The sequence below is a fragment of the Natator depressus genome, chromosome 1 (assembly GCF_965152275.1).
Source record: "Natator depressus isolate rNatDep1 chromosome 1, rNatDep2.hap1, whole genome shotgun sequence".
Classification (NCBI taxonomy): Eukaryota; Metazoa; Chordata; order Testudines; family Cheloniidae; genus Natator; species Natator depressus.
The window spans coordinates 246,300,029-246,306,028 of record NC_134234.1 but is presented as its reverse complement, the minus strand read 5'-3'; positions in this window follow the sequence as shown (position 1 = coordinate 246,306,028).

Sequence of the window (6,000 nt, the reverse complement as noted above, 5' to 3'; positions counted from 1 at the left end):
CCTTCAAACCTTTCAAAATCATTTCTCAAAGTGTGTAAGTCTGCTAATGATTGACAGAGGTCTGCACATGTTTTCAAATCCAATTCTTTTTCTTGGAGAGCTTGACTTGTGTGGTAAAAGTGTTGTAAAATTTCATTCCACATGGTCAACATGAATACAAACTCTAGTTCTTGCATCTTGTTTGCAATGTTTTCTGCCTCTCGTATAGTTTCTCCCTTTTGTGATTGGTCTTCAGCTATACTTTCTAATGCATCCACAATCTTTGAGTAGGACTCCAGAATTGCACTTGTTGCCACTGCATGTGCCTCCCAGTGAGTATTAGAAAGAGATTTCAACAAACAATCATTGCCCAAATATGTTTTAAGAACTGCCCATCGGTGTGTTGAGGTAGAAAAAAATGTATAAAGTAACTGGACTGTTGAGGGGAAAAACAACCAACCAAACAAAACTTACTGCCACCAGACAACAATCAACAGCACTGCGGCCAACAAGATTGAGAGAGTGTGCAGCACATGGTATGAATATGGCATATTTGTTCTGTTCTAAAAGCTTCTTCTGCATTCCTTGATAACACCCTGACATGTTGGCAGTGTTGTCATAAGATTGACCTCTGCACTTTGAGAAATCTATTTTGCAAACTTGGCACAGATAATGCAGTACTTGATTTGCTATTTCTTCACCAGTGTGGCTTTTCAAAATTGAGGAATGTTATAAATTGTTCAACTGGTTTTCCATCTGTGGGAGACACGGATCTTAGTACAATACTTAATTGATCAATATGTGAAAGATCAGGTGTAGAGTCGACAGATAAACTGAAGTACCCAGCAGTACTTATTTCATCCACAATAGTTGAACGAACTTTGTCATTTATTAGATCAATGAGTTCATCACATATTATCTTGGATAAGTATGATGGGTTACCTTTGCCAGCATTTCCATATTTTAAGATATGGCCTGCTAAAAATGGGTCAATCTGAGCCACAAGCTCCAACAATCCCAAGAAATTTCCATTCTGCCATGATCCAAATGTGTCATTTGATCCCCGGAAAGGCAGACCACGTTCAGCTAATGTTTGAATAACAGCTATAACATGCTGCAAGGCATGTTGCCAGTATTCATGCTCCCCTTTAATTTGTTCTTCCAATTTTTGTGTCAATCCAAAACCCTGTCTTCGATTTAAATATGTCAACATTGAATCTCTGTGAGTAGTGCTATTTTCATGTTGTTCAATTAAAACAGTATTCCGCCAGTCACTAAATCCAACTGCAGCAAACCGGGATGTTGAAGGTTTATATGCAAAAAGTTTACAAACAAAACAGTACACAGACCCTGTTGATGGTGAATACAGTAGCCATTCTCGAGTGTATTTCTCACCATTCGCTTTCATGCCGAAAAATATTTTTTTGTGGACAATATCTTGTTTGTTTGCCATTGGTAAAAGTCCGACGTGGTTTCTCAAATGGCCCAGTGTGGTGTTGACAGTCATTTGGTCCACGATCTATCCAGTAAGCTACACCATCGGTACTGAAATCAACCCACATACCAGGATCTTTTCTCCTATTATTCACAGCATGAGCAAGTTCAGTCTCTGACACATCCACAGCTTCTACAATAATGTCTGTTTTACCACAGGAGTAGGATGATCAGTTACAGTCTCTGACACATCCACATGTTCTGGAATGGTGTTTGTTTCACCAATAAAAGAAGGGTCAGTCTCTGAAACACGTACAGGTTTTGGAACGATGTCTGTGCTACTGAGAGAAGATGTTGCTTCTGATGGATTTGCTTTGACAAATTATGTCAGTTTTGGAAGATTTTGGAAAATTTCACCAGTTTTTTGTTTCTTTTCTTCCGCCGGTTTCTGTGCTCCACTCGGTTACATTTCATCCTGCCCCTTATCTCAGTTATCTGAACTTAAAAAAAAACAAACAAATTACACAACGTACACTATTTTTATGTGTATATATATATATATGAAAGAAAAAAACGAATCAAGTATCAAGTATCATAACTCAGAAGAATATATCAATAATAAAACAAATTTATTGCAATACATGACAGGATCTGATTTCCTCGCATTATTTCGATCTACATTAGTAGGACACCCCCATGGTTTAGGTGGGAATAAGTAATAAAAAGAGAACAGAAAAAAGGGGAAGAGTGTGGAGTGGAGTGTAAGGAAGTCTAACAAAGTTCTGATTTTTCCCATGATGGCTACTTCGATGCTTGTTTTGAAATATCAAATATCAAATTTTTTCCAAAAAAAAATTCTCATTTTTTTTTGTGCCCCCTGCTTTGCTGGTGCCCTAAGCACATGCTTAGTCTGCCTACTGGGTAATCCAGACCTGTCTGGACCCATGGAAAAGAAGCCCTTGAGGAATTCCACCATGATTTCAACAATTTCCATCCCACCATCCACCTCAGCCTGGACCAGTCCACACAAGAGATCCAGTTCCTGGACATTACAGTGCTAATAAGAGATGGTCACATAAACACCACCCTATACTGGAAACCTACTGGCCGCTATACTTACCTACAGTCCTCCAGCTTTCATCCAAACCACATCACACGATCCATTGTCTACAGCCAAGCTCCAAGATACACCGCATTTGCTCCAATCCCTCAGACAGAGACAAATACCTACAGGATCTCTATCAAGCATTCTTACAACTACAATACCCACCTGGTGAAGTGAAGAAACAGATTGACAGAGCCAGAAGAGTACCCAGAAGTCACCTACTACCAGACAGGCCCAACAAAGAAAGTAACAGAACGCCACTAGCCATCACCTTCAGCCCCCACCTAAAACTTCTCCAGCGCATCATCAAAGATCTACAACCTATCCTGAAGGACGATCCCTCACTCTCAGAGATCTTGGGAGACAGGCCAGTCCTCACTTACAGACAGCCCCCCAACCTGAAGCAAATACTCACCAGCAACCAACCAACCAACCATACACACACAAACCCAGGAACCTATCCTTGCAACAGAGCCTGTTGCCAACTCTGTCCACATATCTATTCAAGGGATGCCATCATAGGCCCTAATCATATCAGCCACACATCGGGGGCTCGTTTACCCGCACATCTACCACTGTGATATATGTGATCATGTGCCAGCAATGCCCCTCTGCCACGTAGATTGGCCAAACTGGGCAGTCTCTGTGCAAAAGAATAAACTGACACAAATCAGACGTCAAGAATTACAACATTCAAAAACCAGTCAGAGAACACTTCAACCTCCCTGGATAATCAATTACAGACCTAAAAGTCGCAATCCTTCAACAAAAAAAATCTTCAAAAACAGACTCCAATGAGAAACTGCAGAACTGGAATTAATTTGCAAACTGGACACCATTAAAATAGGCTTGAATAAAGACTGGGAGTAGATGAGTCATTACACAAACTAAAAACTATTTCCCCATGCTAATTTTCCCCCTACTCTTAATCACACCTTCTTGTTAACTGTTTGAAATGGGCCATCCTGATTAATCACTACAAAAGTTTTTTCTCTCGCTGATAATAGCCCACCTTAATTGAGGAGTCTCGTTAGAGTTGGTATGGCAAAACCCATTTTCTCATGTTCTGTGGGTTTTAGCCCACGAAAGCTTATGCCCTAATAAATGTTAGTCTCTAAGGTGACACAAGTACTCCTCGTTCTTTTTGCTGACAGAACTACCACTCTGAACACTAAATCTTGTAAGAGAAGTGGGTGGCTCTAGAGATTATACTGAGATTACTTTCAACTGTAAATTATTGGTTTGAATATATGAGATTTTAGGCAAGGATGGTAACCCCCATCTATTAGGGTTGCCCAACATGTCCTATTATAAAGCCTTGTTTTCAATTGCTTATAACTTTGCCAAACTTTAACCTTTCAGGTTGAAATTTTCTATGCTAGGTGTCTGCCTCACACGTTCTTTAATTTCAGCCACAATAGTTCAGCCATTTCCAAGAATGAGGCTTGGAAAGAATACATTGTTTTGCACATATTAAACAATTCTAGTGCACTTTTTAGCACCCCCATGCTTTGAAGTAGGGACCTGAAATTTGGCAGGGAAGTGGTCTTTGTCAGGCATGTGCCTTTTGCTGTCCCCATGAAAACCTGCCCAAATTTGGTTGTTATAAATCTGAAAAAATTAGTTTGCATATGTTCAATAGAGACTTCTTTGATTTTAGCAATTTAAATCTCCAAAGAGTCTTTCCTCACTGAACGTGCTCCATCCACTCACATGGATGAATGTATGACCAGACTGCACATGCCATCTCCTCAGAGCAACTGAATGTGCTCAAGCCAGGGCTACAGGGTTAACCCAGATTTTCCCCTGTAACATCTGCTCTGGACTGGGGTGGGCCAAGGTCCTGGCTCTCCTGTGCTCAGTGACCCTCTCCCCCTCCTCCTGGCATCCAGGAGCATGGAGGAGGAAGCCATGTGATTTGAATGCAGAGGGAACCATAGTTGGACCGGGGAAGGGAGTAGATTGGGATAAGCAGTCTGGGACTGGGACAGGATGGGCAAGGAGGCTGAGTTGAAAGATGTGGAGGAAGAAAGGTTGGGACTGGAACTGAGAGGGGAATTGGATGCTGGGATTAGGTGAGGAAAACAGGGGTAGTGGACTCAGAACAAGTTGATGGTGGTGGTGGGGGGACACTAAGGCTTTGTCTACACTACAGTTTTTTTGACAAAACAGTGTAGGTATATGAACTGGAATGCGACTTTTGGTGACAAAACTGTCCTGTTCTGCTGACTAAAAACAAAACCAAACTCGACAAGAGACATAGGGCTTTTTGTGGCAAAGTTTTAGTGTCATTGTAGACATTTGTCACTGTAAATGGCCTCCAGGCGATGTCCCACAATGCCCATCCTGACTGCTCTCGTCAGCAGTTCGAACTCCGCTACCCTGCAGCCAGGTCAACCACCATCCGCCCATCCCCCTTTAAAGGCCCAGAAATGTTTTAAATTCCACGTATTTGCTCGGTGTGGAGAGCATCTTCCCATCTGAGCATGGCAGTTCCACATGGCAAACGCTCTCACGCCTGGACCAATGTGGAGGTGTTGGATCTGCTCAGTATATGGGGAGAGGAGGTTGCCCAGTCCCAGCTGTGCTCCAGCATAGAAATTTTGATACCTATGGGCAGATTTCTTGTGGTTTGTGTGAAAAGGGCTATGATTGGGATATGGTATAGTGCAGAGTGAAGATAAAAGACCTGAGGCAGGTGTACCAGAAGGCAAGGGAGACAAACCATCACTCTGGTGCTGCACTGAAGACATGCCACTTCTATAAGAAGCTGGATGCTATCCTCAGCAGAGACCCCACCTCCACCGCCAAGAGCACTGTGGATAGTTCGATGAGACTGGAGGTGGCAGAAAGTGGACCTAACCAGGAGGATGAAGTTGTGGACAAGAAGGTAGAGTGGGAGGACGATGTGGTGCCCACGGCTGGGTCACCAGGTGGGGCAGCGAGTCAGGAACTCTTCTCCACTCCGGAAGTGTCTAGCCAGTCCTAGCAGTCCCTCTCTGGCGATCAAGAAGCAGAAGAGGAGACCCCGATAAGTGATTCTTTTGAGTTGATGCCGCTCAGTTATAATGATGTCCAGCTTTCCTTTGCTTTGTGGAGTGCAGAAGTGGGTGAAGGGATAGAAATGTACAAGGCTAGCTGTGTTTCTGTGTGCTGCACATTCTCCACAGAGATCTCTAGGAAACTTTCCTGGAGGTACTTGGCAATCACTTGTGCTGGGACCAAAGCAGCATACAGGCGAGCAGCGTAGGGACTGGGTCTGAAGCCGCACTCATGCAGTAGATGCACCCTTGCATCCTTGTTTACCCTCAGGAGTGAGCTTTCTGCTTAAGTGACCTCCGCCTGTGGAAAATGGTGGGAGAATTTACAATATTGTCCCTAATCGCCTGCACTACAACCCTTGAATCACCACCATCACTCTTTACCCCAGCTTGAACGCTCTCCACCCCCAGCCTGGGCTGAATGCACCATGCTTAGAGTGT